Raw genomic sequence first — 17,456 nt, forward strand, 5'->3', positions numbered from 1 at the left:
ATTAAACATCATAAGTTATAATGTGGTGGCACGGTGGCGCAGTGGGTAGCGCTGCTGCCTCGCAGTTGGGAGACCTGGGGACCTGGGTTCGCTTCCCAGGTCCTCCCTGCGTGGAGTTTGCATGTTCTCCCCGTGTCTGCGTGGGTTTCCTCCGGGCGCTCCGGTTTCCTTCCACAGTCCAAAGACATGCTGGTTAGGTGGGTTGGCGATTCTAAATTGGCCCTAGTGTGTGCTTGGTGTGTGGGTGTGTTTGTGTGTGTCCTGTGGTGGGTTGGCACCCTGCCCGGGATTGGTTCCTGCCCTGTGTTGGCTGGGATTGGCTCCAGCAGACCCCCGTGACCCAGTGTTTGGATTCAGCGGGTTGGAAAATGGATGGGTGGATGGAAGTTATAATGTTCCACGTTGACATTGGGAGATTCATTTTCCTGGTCATGGAATTAAGGTATGCCTACACAGATGTTACCCAGGGCTAGCCCCTTTGCAGATTCTGGGCTTCCTGCTAGTATTGGAAACATATATTTATACTGTTGAAAGTCCAAATGGTTTAAGTGACTTGCTCAAAGTCATACTGTGATATCATGAGCCCATATTGCCTGTTCTGAAGGCCATTGGGAAGTGAGGAGACCAGAGCCAACTCGAGATTTTTTACTGACCTAGGAAAAAGTGAAAATGTTGTGCCCAAACTATAGAGTCTTGGAGGCATTTGCTATACATTTTATTGCAAATCGTAGGCTCATTTCCCCTTTGGTGTTCTGCATGACTCGCATTTCGCACACAGATTCCAGGTTGAATAGCAGGATGGGTAGGTCTCCCTTGAAGACTGCTGTGACTTGTGGCTGAATTTAACTTTGAAGAGTGAGGGGGGCCCGTGGAGACTCACGCAAGTCACACAAAGTGCGTGGGATGAGGTGGTTGGAGGGAAAATCAGGGTCTAAGTGGCAAAAATCACCCAGAGCCACTACCTCCAGATGCCAAAGGCTACGTCTACTATACTCTAGGTGACCACGTAGTTTGAATATATGGTAGAGCCAGCCCTGGAGGAGACTGACAACAGGGTTATACAGGAACTTTGCAGTGTATCAAGAGAACATTAAAGTGAGAGCATAAATGGAACGTCCAAACAGTGGTTATAACAACTGTACAGGAGGAGTACAGCGTACTCTGTGTTGACACTTGTCCATATAAGGATTTTTTGGGAAGGAGGACAATGAACGAATACCCTGGGGATGTAGTATAGCTGAGGAATTATGGTTAAAATTAGTAAAAGATGTAACTTGTACCAGATTTTTAACAATATTTTAGCAAATTAAAGCCAAGTATTACTGTATATGAACACTATTTATATGTAAGTATTTATATGAATTTGAAATGCAAAACTGATATTACTTAAAGCAGATTAGAATATAGAAACTATTTAGGTAATATCATTTAAGATTTCCCTGGATTAATTAATTTATTTAAGCTAATAGTTAGGAAAAGGGAGGGTTAATAAATATTTCATATGTATTTTAAGATTATAGTTAACATGTGAAACTCATTTTTAAAAGATTTGTTAATTAATAAAAAAGCTGGATGTACATATTTTATTCATTGGAATTGCATTTATATGTAAATGGATCTATTTTAATAAGTAGTTAATAATGAATTCATTGATTAATACTGTTTTAGGTGTATGTTATTGATTCAATAATTGAACATGACCAGGCACCTGCTGTTTTATGATAATGCAAGTTGATGCTATGGAGATGAAGATCAGTTAGCACTAGAGATGGTTAGGGATACAAAGGAGTAACTTTTATAGCTCAGAGACAAACCTGCTGGCTTCTTTCAGACGGTTAGTTGAAGAGTCTGGGTGACCAAAGCAAATCAGGTTGTGAAACTGCATAACTGCAAGGATGGGAAAGTGGTAACAGCAAGGATGTAAAACCATACTGGGCAGAAATAGTCTCTGTGTTTGAGGCCATATTACATCATCAGGACATCATTGGTGTTGAGGTGAGGGGAATGGACATTGGTTGTATCCTACCTCTGAGCTGGGGAAAGGCCAAACAAGCAAAGAGGTGGAAGATGGTACATGTACAGATCTAGAACATAGCAGAGGAGGAGTAATGGGAATGAAGCAGCATATTTAGTAGGCATGGTTAGAAAAAGCTAAAGAAAGGTGGAATACATGGGCAGAAAGCAGATTAAGGTTTCTTCTGTGAAGTGATTATAATATCTTCACAACCCTGACAAACCTTGTACTATGGGGAGTAAAGGAAGACCCAAGCCGTACACTGTGTGGAAGGCCAACCAGCTTGGAGCACATCTTATTGTCACACATGACAGCACTGCTAGAGGGGAGATACTGCTGGATGAATGACAGAGTGCTAGCATCATTGACAGGGTTTCTTAGGAAACAGTGCAGAGGTGCAAGGAAATCTAGGAAGGACCAAGGCCTATCCATTTTATTAGGAGTCACAATGGCTAAGGTAATAAGGTAAGAGTGGATGCCTGTCTGTTACGGGATATAGAATGACATAGCATTAAAATCAAATTTGTCTATCTGGTCTAAACTAGCTAACACCATCTTTAGGCAGGAGCTGATGGACCCTTTGGGAAAGCCAAAGGAGGAGTCATCTTTAAGTGGAAATGCCACAAATTCCATCCACTGGTTGATGAGTGTATAAAAAATGGATGGAAGGTGAAGTGTCTGCCAGTGGATGTTGGAGTCAATGGCTTTCCATGCCAATCATTATGGAGAACACTGAAGTCTCTGGGTGTGAAAGGGCAGTAGTGCAGGAAGATATGTAGCACAGCAGGGCAAGAAGCGGAGAGAACAGCACAATGGAGAAAAACTCAGTTGATTAGCTACCTGGCTCAGGTTAGGCCTGATCAGCTTGTCCTATGCATCTGTCAGAAGATGTCATGATATTTTTGAAACATCTAGTGAAGAAGGGAATCACCTGAGGATGAGCCATGTAGCAGCTATATAATTCAGCGTATGTAAGTAAAATGTATAAGTTCATACATGTACTGTACATTTATGTGTGTGTGTGTGTAAGGAATATTACACAAAGAACTCCAGCAGCTAAGTGAAGGTAATCATCAGCACAGGGATTCTGGTGTTGGCAGTGAACCAGTCATCAAGCCTGCTGCCTCATCATTTGGTCATGTTCTAAACAATCTACGTACAGTGATTTTTGTTAGTTGTCCTAGAATTGAAGGTTCCCGCTAAATACAGAATAATAATAATAATTTATTCTGGGACATTTAGAACTGAATAATACAAAAAAATGCACTTTGAAAATTGCTTCCATTCTACACTCTTTGAAAAGATATGACTAATGCAAAGGGGCTGGAATACATGCAATCTGGAACGTAGGCGTTCTGAAGGTTTTTTTCCAAAAAAAAAAAAAAAGATTTTTACTTAGTGCTTTGAATGTTCACGAGTACATCAGATAATCTTACTTCAGAAGCAGACTGAATGGCACAGCCAGGATGCTCAGTGCAATTTATTGGCTGGTGCTGCTTCCCTCACTGATACACAGTCCTAGTTTGAAGCACAGGTTCACACAAAATACGGCTTGTATTTTCCTTTGGGCACACAGACTTTTCTTCCATCTCATAAACTCATGTCAGTTTGGTTAATTAGCCACCCCAAACTGACACACATATGAGTGTGCGTTCCATGGAATTGACTTGCACCCTGTCACCCTTTATGCCCAGTGCTGGTAGGGTAGCCTCTGTCCCCCTGGCTCTCATCTGAATAAGCAGTTTAAAAAATCAAATGAAAAATGTAGTCTCATAACCTCAAAATGCAAAGGCAAAGAAAGAAGCCAGCTTGCCACGTAGCGTATCTTGTCAAATCAATGCTTTCATGCTGCTCAGAGTATTTTTAGTAAAGCAAACAGCTTTTAAAGAAAAGCTGACTGTTATTTTTTGATGAAGATATTGTACTTGTGGGGTCCTTTGGAGATGAAAGGCTGAACTTTGCAATGACTCATTAGGATCACAGGCCTACTGATAAGCAGGGAACAAGTACAGCAGATCTTTCAAATAACCCAAGATAAATAAATAAATAAAAAACTCCAAGGCGGGTGCCAGAAATAGCAGAACACCACTGTAGCCATTAAACTCGGCTCCACTCAGTAGTCACTAAATGACCATTATTGGATGAAAATGTTTGAGTCACAGCACATGTAAATGGTTTTGGTAACTTAGATGAAGTTTGAAGCATGCGATAAAATACAGGACACAGAGCTTGACATTTATTTATAGTACAGCATAGGCTAAAGCATTTTGAAAATAAAATGCTGTATATCCACAATCACATTTTCTTAATTAATTTCAAAGTTATGAAGAGCTGGCGCCGATACCAGTAGCATTGTATTCAAGATAATGTTCATCTATGTATGAGGTGCCAGTCTAATGCGAGGGACACATCCACAATGGGTCAATTGAAAGTCACCAATCGATCTGACCTACTCATCTTTGGGATATTTAGAAGGAAAATAAGACCTCCGGAAGAGAATGTAAACATCACATCTTTATTGCCCATCTGTGAGGGAGCAGCAGTAAACAGTGGACTGCCATACAGTACATTTACATGTTGTGAGCTGGTACGCTTTCAACACAGAAGAACAGGGGAAGACAGTATGCATGGGGCATTGGCTCTCCCAGACTGTTAGAAAGCAGCCCCCCTGTGTTATGGTAGCGTTATGGTTTCCCACAGGGCATCATGAGAACTGGAGTTCTTCGACTCAGCCCTGTTGAGTTCTGTGGGCACCACCAGGGTGTGATTTGGGGACTAACCCAGTAGCCTAACCCAGAAGTACAACAGGACCACAATTATGGGACACCAGAAGTACTATTATGAAGACTTGCCCATCATTCAGAACAAATACATTTGACGTAACATTCACGAGAGTGTGTGACCACAGGACAGAATAACAAGTTCATTGACCCCAAAATCTGTTCTAAACGTGTCCTAATGGCTTCCCCTTTACCCAGGATGATGTCCAAAGGCCAAAAATAGGTGTGCTTATTTCATTTAGAATAAACATAATGATAAATAAAACGTAAATCAAAGTAGCTTCCCCACTATGATACCCTTAATTATGGATAAGTGGTGTGCCACCCCGGCATTGCTGAAATTGACGGAGGGGTTTTAGATGTGGACTGAGGACTGGGTGGAGGGGTGAAGCAGTAACAGTCAAATGTGCACAGAGTGGAGAACAGAGTGCGAGATGAGTAAGGGATGGAGTTGATGTCCTGGTGCTAAGGAGCCATTTTGATGGTTTGGTGGTCTATGCCTGCTGATCATTTCTTGATGAGCAGTGAGGGCTGTATGGCTAAAGAAAGAGTTGGTTCTGGAAGGGACGAGTTGGGGAGGCAATGTGGTGATTGAGCAGTGTGTGGAAGTTGCTGGGGTCTTTACCCAATATCCCGAAGACGACAACAATGACAGAAGTGCCACAACTGAGCTAAGCGTGTTACGGGGTACATGTCTGGGGAATCTTTGAATTAAGAATCTCTGTGTCGTGATTCTCCTTGGTATTGTTTTTGTGTTTTTCTTTGATATACAGTGCATCCGGAAAGTATTCACAGCGCATCACTTTTTCCACATTTTGTCATGTTACTGCCTTATTCCAAAATGGATTAAATTAATTTTTTTCCTTAGAATTCTACACACAACACCCCATAATGACAACGTGAACAAAGTTTACTTGAGGTTTTTGCAAATTTATTAAAAATAAAAAAAATTGAGAAAGCACATGTACATAAGTATTCACAGCCTTTGCCATAAAGCTCAAAATTGAGCTCAGGTGCATCCTGTTTCCCCTGATCATCCTTGAGATGTTTCTGCAGCTTGATTGGAGTCCACCTGTGGTAAATTCAGTTGATTGGACATGATTTGGAAAGGCACACACCTGTCTATGTAAGGTCCCACAGTTGACAGTTCATGTCAGAGCACAAACCAAGCATGAAGTCAAAGGAATTGTCTGTAGACCTCCGAGACAGGATTGTCTCGAGGCACAAATCTGGGAAAGGTTACAGAAACATTTCTGCTGCTTTGAAGGTCCCAATGAGCACCGTGGCCTCCATCATCCGTAAGTGGAAGAAGTTCGAAACCACCAGGACTCTTCCTAGAGCGGCTGGCCATCTAAACTGAGCGATCGGGGGAGAAGGGCCTTAGTCAGGGAGGTGACCAAGAACCTGATGGTCACTCTGTCAGAGCTCCAGAGGTCCTCTGTGGAGAGAGGAGAACCTTCCAGAAGGACAACCATCTCTGCAGCAATCCACCAATCAGGCCTGTATGGTAGAGTGGCCAGACGGAAGCCACTCCTTAGTAAAAGGCACATGGCAGCCCGCCTGGAGTTTGCCAAAAGGCACCTGAAGGACTCTCAGACCATGAGAAAGAAAATTCTCTGGTCTGATGAGACAAAGATTGAACTCTTTGGTGTGAATGCCAGGCGTCACATTTGGAGGAAACCAGGCACCGCTCATCACCAGGCCAATACCATCCCTACAGTGAAGCATGGTGGTGGCAGCATCATGCTGTGGGGATGTTTTTCAGTGGCAGGAACTGGGAGACTAGTCAGGATAAAGGGAAAGATGACTGCAGCAATGTACAGAGACATCCTGGATGAAAACCTGCTCCAGAACGTTCTTGACCTCAGACTGGGGCGACGGTTCATCTTTCAGCAGGACAACGACCCTAAGCACACAGCCAAGATATCAAAGGAGTGGCTTCAGGACAACTCTGTGAATGTCCTTGAGTGGCCCAGCCAGAGCCCAGACTTGAATCCGATTGAACATCTCTGGAGAGATCTTAAAATGGCTGTGCACCGATGCTTCCCATCCAATCTGATGGAGCTTGAGAGGTGCTGCAAAGAGGTATGGGTGAAACTGGCCAAGGATAGGTGTGCCAAGCTTGTGGCATCATATTCAAAAACACTTGAGGCTGTAATTGCTGCCAAAGGTGCATCGACAAAGTATTGAGCAAAGGCTGTGAATACTTATGTACATGTGATTTCTCCGTTTTTTTATTTTTAATAATTTTGCAAAAACCTCAAGTAAACTTTTTTCACGTTGTCATTATGGGGTGTTGTGTGTAGAATTCTGAGGAAAAAAATGAACTTAATCCTTTTTGGAATAAAGCAGTAACATAACAAAATGTGGAAAAAGTGATGCGCTGTGAATACTTTCCGGATGCACTGTAAATTTAATTATTATTGATTTTAAAATGAACTAATTATTTTTTTCCTGCACGTTTCTTTCACTTTTCCACATTTAAAAATGTTCTTTTTGAACACTAAGCAACTAACTGAGTATCGTCACTTACTGCTGGTTCTTCTCAGTTACAAACTAGAAGACGCCCGACTGGGGAAAGGTGTGAGTGACGTCACACCCAATTGGCCTTACTAATAAAAGACTTCCACCCGTGTCTACATGGCGGGGTGGCTGGCCCACTTACACAGTATTTACAGGGTATTAATTCCCTACCTTACCTTCTATTCTTCTCATTCAATGGCCTGTCATCCTACCACTATTTTAGCACTTGTCCAGAATCCACTCTCAGCTAGTTTTTAGCACAGAGTGGATATTTAAACACCCTTAATATTATTAATTTTTACATTTATATAGAGTCTTTCTCACTACTCAAAGCACTTCAGTGAGTGAGGAACCACTTCAACCACCAGTAATGTGTAGCATCCACTTGGATGATGCGACAGCAGCCATTTTGCGCCAGTATGCTCACCACACATTAGCTGGTAAAGTGGTGAGAGAACTAGCCAATTAGAGACAGAGGGTGATTAGGGGGCCAGAATGACTAAGTTGTGGTGGGCAATTTAGCCAGGACATCGGGGTACACTCTACTCTTTATGAAGGACGCCCAGGGGTCTTTTATAACCACAGAGACTCAGGACCTTGGTTTTACATCTCATCAGAAGGACAGAGCCATTTTTACAGCGCAGTGTCTAAGTCATTGCACTGGGCCAATGAGATCCACATTCAGACTACATGGTAAACGTCCCCTGCTGGCTTCGCCAATACCTCTTCTAGCAGCAACCCAAGCTTTTTTATATACTGTATTGTCTCCCATCCAGGTACTGGCTGGTCCTGAACATGCTTAGCTTCAGGTGTTCTGAAGTGCATGTGGTATGGCTTCCCTTGTAGGTCAACTCCAGCCATAGTTATTTCTGGGATCAAGAGTGGGTCTATAAGGGCCATGAGCTCTCATTGATCTCAGGCAGCTTCAGGAGTTACTGCACCTTCTGTACCCTTTAAATGGCCATACCACAAAGGCAACTTTAAGGCTGGCCACTCTGCTCCTGGGACAACCTCCACCATGGCTTCACGCTCTTATGATTAGGTATTCTAGCTCACCCACCCTATAATGTCCTGGAGATGCTTAGCAGTTTCTCTCCAGTCTCGAGTTTCTCTCCAGCTTGATGCAGTTGTGAGTGCACTGGATGCACTGGGCAAGAGCAGTTTAGAAAGAGAAATGGGAGCAGGAGATGGGTTGTGGTCAATGCAATGCCATAGTTAAAACCAGGAGAGCAAGAATTGAGTAAGAAAGCACATGGACTTCTACTTTAGCTGACTGTAGTCTCAATATTTGTGATTTTTCAAAAAAATACTTTTTGAAAAGATTTTAAATGTGCACTTAAAGTTAATAAAGGTGTACCAAGATAATCTACGTTTTCATTGCCTCATGTGTATTCAGGTTTAGAAAAATGGTGTATTGCAGTAGCAACACAAAACATAGTATTTAGTACTCAGAAATTTTTATGTAACTGATTTCATTGTGTTTTTTAGTTCAAAAGCCTAATATGGAAAATAGGTTTAGATATACTTAGGAGTTGGCATAACTTGAATAGTCATATTATGGTTTTACAAGAATCAAGATGAAAACATCTTTTTATAAGCAATGCCAACTTTCACAGCTTGTTGAGTGATTTAAAAGTTTTAATTATGTAGAACAAAATGCTCAGAGGTTGAGCCAACTTGTGTGATGAAATCACTTACTTAATGTTTTAAAGTTGGGCATTTTTTTTATATTGCCATCATTGGGATTTCTCTGACTTCCAGGTGTAAGTGCCCTGGACAGTGGATGGTCATCCCAGCCAGGATGGAGGAGGATTTCTTGCCTGGCAAGGAATAAGTGAAGAATGGTGAGATTGCTGACACTACCTGGCCAGGATGCCTTATAATTCCCATCCTGGCTGGGATGCTGGAAGGAAGAATGGATTGGTGTGAGTTGGAAGCTGGGAGCAAGTCATCCCCCAAATTAATAGGTGGCAGTGTTCCTTGCAAGTAGTCCCTGTTTGGACACCTGCAAGTCTACATGGAAACTGGAGTCCAGGAGCCTTGAAGGGGTTCTTGGGTAATGGTAAAGGGAGCTGCTGGGGAAGGACCTCCCTGGTTTCCATATAACCTGGAAGTGCTTCCAATAAGCGACAATGTGCCACTGGAAGTACTCCCAGGTCCAACTTAAAAGGAGTCTGCCACCATACCCCAGATGAGACAGAGTCGGGATGCAGCGGGCAACACTTACTGAAGGAAAGAAGCACAGGGGAAACAGAGAGAAAGAGTGGGGTATTTAAGTCTATATATATTGGCTGTAATAATTGTTATATTTGAGCTGTGTGAATTAAAAATCCTTTATTTGAACCTGGAGTAGTGTTGGATCTCGTGTGTCTGGGGTCTGGGGGCTTGTCCAAGTTGCACTGTTCTGTGTGCAAATTTCTACTAATCACATCACATAATAACACAGGAAACCTGATTAATCCAATTCGAAGTCTGGAGCCCATCCTGGCAGCACTGGGCATAAGGTAGGAACCAAACCCAACATAATCAGTTTTCAAAATGAAGGCCTGCCTTGATCAGCCACTCTGGTTCTCTAATGCCCCATTTCTTTTTAACTTCCTTTAAAACCTTTCCATTGCAAAAGGCAAACCACAAAAGAAAATAAGCAAACTGACATGAGCATTCTTGTATGTCGACACACAACATTTCATATGCTCCTTGCTTTACTGCTCTTCACTTATTAAAGCTCTGACCCAAAACAGACAAAGGGTGCCTGGAAATATCATTTAGACATTGCAACAACAGTTTAAGACTCCTCATTTTTTACTAAATAATGCACAATTACAGAGGTAATGTGGCCGAGTGGTGTGTGGGGGTCTTTACCTGCTATCCTAATGAGAACAAGAAGTGCAGTAGCTGAGCTATGTGTGAGAGTGTTACAGGGGCTCATGTCTGGGGGGGTACACTGAGGATCCACTAATCTTTGAATTAAGAATTTCTCTTTGGTACTGCTGAAGTGTTTCTATTTGCTAGAAAGTTAATTATTTATGATTTAAAAAAAGGATTAATTATTTTTGTGCACTGATGCACAACAATAAAAATGCACTTTTTGGAGACTGAGAACTGTCTGAGAACCTGATTTACTGCTGGTTCTTCTCGGTTATAAACTACAAGACACCCCACTGAGGAAAGGTGCTCATGGCTGCATGAAAAGAACATTACACCCACTTGGCTAAACTAATAAAGGACTTCCACCCATGTCTGTATGGCAGGGTGGCTGGCCCATTGGTTCCCCTTACAGAGCATTAATTACCTACCTTACTTTCTGCTCTTCTCAATCAGTGGCCTGTCATTCTACCTCCATTTGAACACTTGTCCTGAATCCGCCCTTAGATAGCTTTTGGCAGAGAGGGGAGATTTAAGCATTGCTAGCTCAAGTACCCTCTATGTATTCACCTTATTTGTCAATCCTTTGCACCCTACTCTCAGTCTTTGCTGTAATTTCTGTATGGGAACTTGTGGAGCAATTGGGTAAATTGGTGTCTCTAATTGTTATGTGGCCTAAACAAATGTACAGTGGTGTGAAAAACTATTTGCCCCCTTCCTGATTTCTTATTCTTTTGCATGTTTGTCACACAAAATGTTTCTGATCATCAAACACATTTAACCATTAGTCAAATATAACACAAGTAAACACAAAATGCAGTTTTTAAATGATGGTTTTTATTATTTAGGGAGAAAAAAAATCCAAACCTACATGGCCCTGTGTGAAAAAGTAATTACCCCCTTGTTAAAAAATAACCTAACTGTGGTGTATCACACCTGAGTTCAATTTCCGTAGCCACCCCCATGCCTGATTACTGCCACACCTGTTTCAATCAAGAAATCACTTAAATAGGAGCTGCCTGGCACAGAGAAGTAGACCAAAAGCACCTCAAAAGCTAGACATCATGCCAAGATCCAAAGAAATTCAGGAACAAATGAGAACAGAAGTAATTGAGATCTATCAGTCTGGTAAAGGTTATAAAGCCATTTCTAAAGCTTTGGGACTCCAGCGAACCACAGTGAGAGCCATTATCCACAAATGGCAAAAACATGGAACAGTGGTGAACCTTCCCAGGAGTGGCCGGCCGACCAAAGTTACCCCAAGAGCGCAGAGACGACTCATCCGAGAGGTCACAAAAGCCCCCAGGACAACGTCTAAAGAACTGCAGGCCTCACTAGCCTCAATTAAGGTCAGTGTTCACGACTCCACCATAAGAAAGAGACTGGGCAAAAACGGCCTGCATGGCAGATTTCCAAGACGCAAACCACTGTTAAGCAAAAAGAACATTAGGGCTCGTCTCAATTTTGCTAAGAAACATCTCAATGATTGCCAAGACTTTTGGGAAAATACCTTGTGGACTGATGAGTCAAAAGTTGAACTTTTTGGAAGGCAAATGTCCCGTTACATCTGGCGTAAAAGGAACACAGCATTTCAGAAAAAGAACATCATACCAACAGTAAAATATGGTGGTGGTAGTGTGATGGTCTGGGGTTGTTTTGCTGCTTCAGGACCTGGAAGGCTTGCTGTGATAGATGGAACCATGAATTCTACTGTCTACCAAAAAATCCTGAAGGAGAATGTCCGGCCATCTGTTCGTCAACTCAAGCTGAAGCGATCTTGGGTGCTGCAACAGGACAATGACCCAAAACACACCAGCAAATCCACCTCTGAATGGCTGAAGAAAAACAAAATGAAGACTTTGGAGTGGCCTAGTCAAAGTCCTGACCTGAATCCAATTGAGATGCTATGGCATGACCTTAAAAAGGCGGTTCATGCTAGAAACCCTCAAATAAAGCTGAATTACAACAATTTTGCAAAGATGAGTGGGCCAAAATTCCTCCAGAGCGCTGTAAAAGACTCATTGCAAGTTATCGCAAACGCTTGATTGCAGTTATTGCTGCTAAGGGTGGTCCAACCAGTTATTAGGTTCAGGGGGCAATTACTTTTTCACACAGGGCCATGTAGGTTTGGATTTTTTTTTCGCCCTAAATAATAAAAACCACCATCTACAAACTGCATTTTGTGTTTACTTGTGTTATATTTGACTAATGGTTAAATGTGTTTGATGATCAGAAACATTTTGTGTGACAAACATGCAAAAGAATAAGAAATCAGGAAGGGGGCAAATAGTTTTTCACACCACTGTATAATTCCTCATTATAAATTCATAACTAAACACAATTATATTTTAGGATATGAAGTTAAAGGAATATTCAAGAAGCCTTCAGTAAGCATTCACCTCACTTCAGCAGCTGTACATTATTGTGGCTTTACTGTATGATTTTTTTTAGTTTTCTTATGCACAACAAGTTAAGGTACTTAGAAAGTCATGCTGTGTTTGCCTCAATGGCCTTTGCACATCAGCTTTTGGGCTCTTCTTCTGCACTCAAAATTGATCAGGCAAGATGGGGGGCAGGGGGGGTCTTACTCAGATTTCTAAGTCTGGACTTTAGCTCATCTCTTCAAGAAAATTCACTTTTCTGTTTTGATTGTGTGGTTGGAGTCACTGACTTGTTAGACCATGCAAGTCTTATGCAGGTTCTGCGCATGCATTTGCCTCCATGATTTTCTCCACCATTTCTTGCTTGTTTCATCCTGACAATTGTCCCATTTTTTTTTAAACTGGAAAGCATCCCCATAACACTTTGTTTTGTATTTAACCCAAAGAAAGATTAATGGTTCCTTCCTCAAACCCAGCCCAACCACCTTTCCAGTGTTTATGCTCATTTTGTCAAAGTGCTCAGTTTTTGCTAACTGAGTTTTTCCCATGCTGATCAGCTCAGAAGGACATCCTAGCCTAGCTAGAATCTGTTTTGTTGCATATTTTCCAATTTCCATCATCTAATGATGGATTTCTGTTTTGGGAAATTACAACACTCTAGAAAATATTGTTCATTCCACTTTTCAGGCCTGTGTTTTAACAAAAAAAATATTAAGCAAGGCTAAATCACTCTTGCCTTTTTAAATCTATGGACAGTTTCAGCTTTCTGAGGACCACAATTTGCAGCACTTTACCTGGTCAACACATCCACTATGATTAAGAAGGCTTACAGACCGTCCTTTCTTAAAGACTGCAGATTGTCAGATGAAGCACTAAAAACTTCTTACATGCAAGTTATTGAAAGTATTTCAACCTTAATCATTGTTTGGTATGGCATTATCTCTGCAGAAGTGAGGAAGCTCCTGGATAGAGTGTCATGCATCACTACTAAAATCATTGTCACTCTACTTTGGCAAAGTAAAGTGCAAGATCTTTAAGAATTTATCCATCCCATCACCCTGCCTGCCTTTAGCTTACTCTCCTTTCATATGGTAAATGGCTAACACTGTCAACACCAGGAGTAGCAGATTTCATAAGAGTACTTACACAAAAGGTGTGAGATGCATAAACTTGTCATCCTAACTCTAGGAATGTTCTACGTTAAGCTAATAAATGGGTCTAAAAGTGTTTTTGTTAGATTTAGGCTGCTATGGAATGATGATTACTAGTGATGAGCGAAACTATTTGCACAAAATTGAATTCTTAAGAGTTTTGCTTTGCAAAAAAAATTCATGACCAGCAAAATTTGTAACATAAGCACATATATGTTCACCTAATTTGCAACCTCTTTCTCTACATGCAAAAGCACGGCACCATTTATTCTGTTGCTGCCACTTTGGAAGCCCTTGTTTGCTACTAAAATTCATTTTCCTGGGTATGTGACCACCAGTGAATCCTTGCAAGTATCATGGCTCTGATCAGCTTACAGAGTTTGGCAATGTCAGTGCTGATGACATGGGTCTACAAAAAAATATTTTTTGTTTGCTACTGGGAACTTCCGACCAGCTCTTTATTAAATTTTTTACACTGATTTCATATGTGAAATCGGAACTAAGCTGGCATGTCAAGTTTTTGAGATACACATTATTGACGTTTTGACACTTTTGAATATCAATATATCAAGACAATATCTGGAGTTTGGACTCTGTCCCACAAAAATTGTTTTGATGTGTTTTTTCTGAAAACAAACCAGAAGACGATACCAGCATGTTCTCCACAAGTTCTGCATAATTCTCTGCTCTGTGACTGCCAAGAAAATTCTGAACAACCTGCACAAATGCCCATGCTGCTGATTCAGTTGGCTTCAGTTCTCTTTTGAACTCATCGTCAAGCATCAGTTCATGGATATCACGACCAACAAAAACACCTTCCTTAGTTTTGGCTTCACTTTTCTCGAGACCAAACTTATTTCTTAAATGCATTGCCATTTCTGTCCATCTCCTTGACAAAATTTTCAAAGTAATGGTGAATCTAATGAACAAAATGTCCTGAAATGCAGTGTTATGTTAAGGAAACAGTAAAACCGACTACCTACTGCAGCGTCAAGTCTGAGTTGTGTCATTATGCTTAAGAGTCATATAAGACTTGGAAATCAGTAACAAATATTTTTTCCGCTAATTAAAAATGAATAATTTTTAAATAAAATTAATAACGATAAAGTAAACAACTCACAGCTGTTAGTAGCGTGTGGCATCCCTAGTAGAATTACCGGTATTTATCAAAATGGTTATCCATCTTTATTGTTCAGTCACCCTAGTTGTCCAAGACCTGGAACAACAGAGCTAAAAAACGGGACGTGCTGGACGAAAACAGTTTTCAGATTTGCAGTCAGCAAGTGAAATTTGTTAAAGAACAGGTGAAAGAATATCAGTAGCAAAATGCTTGTTGACCAGTGTGATGTTACCTCTGACCCTAAATGAGTGGTGTCAGGCAGAAGCAGCAGCATGAATGAGCAGGCAGGTAGTGAAGAGGGCAGAGGACCACACTTGGAGCTTTGTGGAAGGCACTGTGGGAGATTGGGGCAGTGGTAGAAGGATTCTCTCTTCAGATTGGATGGCCAGTACAGACAGACTCCACTATAGAAAACACAGAAGTGGGATAGGCCAATTGGCTGAGGTCTCCAGGACTGTTGCTTTGTTTTTGACTTTCTCTTGTATGATTTTAATCTTGTCTTGTCAACTGGCCATAGTTCATCAATTAATTAATGGGCAGTGTAGAGTCCAGGAAGGAAGGAAGGACAGGCACTCTGGCAAGGATAGAGGAAGGATTCTTACCTGGCCAGGAGCCCCTAATGGGTGGAGTAAGCAAGTGAGCATGCCAGTAGCAATTCATTCTCACACACAACAGGTGGCATTGTTCCTCAAGGCTGGACTGCAGGGTGGTATGGGGATTGGAGGCTGGAAACACAGCCCTGTTGGGGTCTTAGGATACCGCCAGAGGGTGCAGCCAGGGGAGAACTGCCCTGGTTTCTGCATGACCAGGAAGTGTGCCTGATGACTTGGGCAGGAGACCAGAAGAAGTTCCCAGGTCAGCTTTAAATGAGAGCCCACCACATCACTTAGTCTGGGTTGGGAAGCAGTGGGCAATGCTCTCTTGGAGGTAGAAGGAGATTTGTGAACTGATGTGTTTTACTGGTGTTCTTATTAAGAAGGTATTTTTATCAAACAAAAAACTTAATTTAAACCTGGAATTGCGTGGGGGCATTACTGTGTATGAGGTGTGTAGCTTTGTGGTTATACAGTAACAGATATTGTTGGTTTCAATTTTGTCTTTAATCAGATCTGCCTTGTTCTTGTTGTGTTTTAACAAATCTGCATTTATATGTTTGCCAGTTCTGTATTTAGTAATTAGTTTAATCTATACTTTTTATATTTTAACTGAGAAGTGCTCTGTGCCTGCAATCAGTTAAGAGTGCTATACAAAAAATAAGTTGTACTGTGTTGTAATAAACGTTTCAGCTGCCAAACAACCCATTTTTTCCTTTTAGCCCTAAAAAAAATGATAATGTTATAATAACAAAGTACTGTAAATATGCTGGACAGTTTGACATCCGTGGCAGAGCGACGGGCGCTGAGCAGGCTCCTGTCAATCATGGAGAATCCACTGCATCCGCTAAACAGTATCATCTCCAGACAGAGGAGCAGCTTCAGCGACAGACTGCCGTCACTGTCCTGCTCCACTGACAGACTGAGGAGATCGTTCCTCCCCCAAACTATGCGACTCTTCAATTCCACCCGGGTGGGTAAACGTTAACATTATATAAAGTTATTGTCTGTCTGTTATACCTGCATTGTTATCACTCTTTAATTTAATATTGTTCTTTATCAGTATGCTGCTGCTGGAGTATCTATCTATATGCATTTTGGATGGATACCCCCTCAGTCTTCATGGCAGAACCCCTTCTTCAGTCAAGATATAATCTTAATTTTTAATCTTAATCTTTACATCTTGCCTGAAGAAGAAGCCTGATTTGCCTCAAAAGCTTGCATATTGTAATCTTTCTAGTTATTCAATTTCTATAGTACTAGGGTGTTGTACTGTGTATTGTAATCTTTTTAGTTAGCCAATAAAAGGTGTCATTTTGCTTAACTTCTCATTACATTCATAATGGCTAACACGGTACAACACCCTAGTACTATGGTAGAGCTCACAATTAGAATTCACAATTGGAATATTTACCATATCCACACAATTGCAGAAACCCAATCCACTATGACACAAAATATTTCTAATTTGGTTTATTACACCAAAAAACACATAAATATATTTGAATGTGAAAATACAATATGATGATATGTTAGAACCCGTAAGGATATGAATAAAGGACTGTGTACATAGCAGCATAACAATCTGTTTAGAAAGCCACTTCAGTAACAGCTTCACCCCTGACAGTGTGGCTTCCAGCATTGTCAGCTCTTTCATAAAGGTGATACACTACAGTATTTAACTGGGTATGATTTTGAAAATTCATCACCTCTGCCCACATAAGATACACACTTTGGGGTGCACATTTCTGCTTCAGAATAGGCTGGGGTTGCATCAGTGTGCCCCACCAAAGGGGCATAAACTCCTCAAGTGCCTTAATTGTTTGAAGGCCCAGCCTTATTCGCCTTCAACAGAGATGAGCTCTGAGCAGCCAGCTGTTTATGCCATAGGCTGGCCCCATATGCATATTCATAAACATATTAGGCAGTAAACAAGTAGAAAACGCTACAGGCACACATGCAGTACACATTAAGAACATGCATTACTCAAAACATCCATCCATCCATCCATCCATTTTCCAACCCGCTG

General features: G+C 41.4%; 1 protein-coding gene across 8 annotated transcripts in view; it reads right to left on the reverse strand.

The window, feature by feature from the left end:
• The window catches only part of LOC114648141 (protein phosphatase 1 regulatory subunit 12B), a 143,675-nt gene that overhangs the window by 34,672 nt on the left and 91,547 nt on the right, over window positions 1-17,456 (reverse strand). The window lies entirely within an intron of this gene.

The sequence above is a fragment of the Erpetoichthys calabaricus genome, chromosome 3 (assembly GCF_900747795.2).
Source record: "Erpetoichthys calabaricus chromosome 3, fErpCal1.3, whole genome shotgun sequence".
In the NCBI taxonomy this organism is placed as follows: Eukaryota; Metazoa; Chordata; class Cladistia; order Polypteriformes; family Polypteridae; genus Erpetoichthys; species Erpetoichthys calabaricus.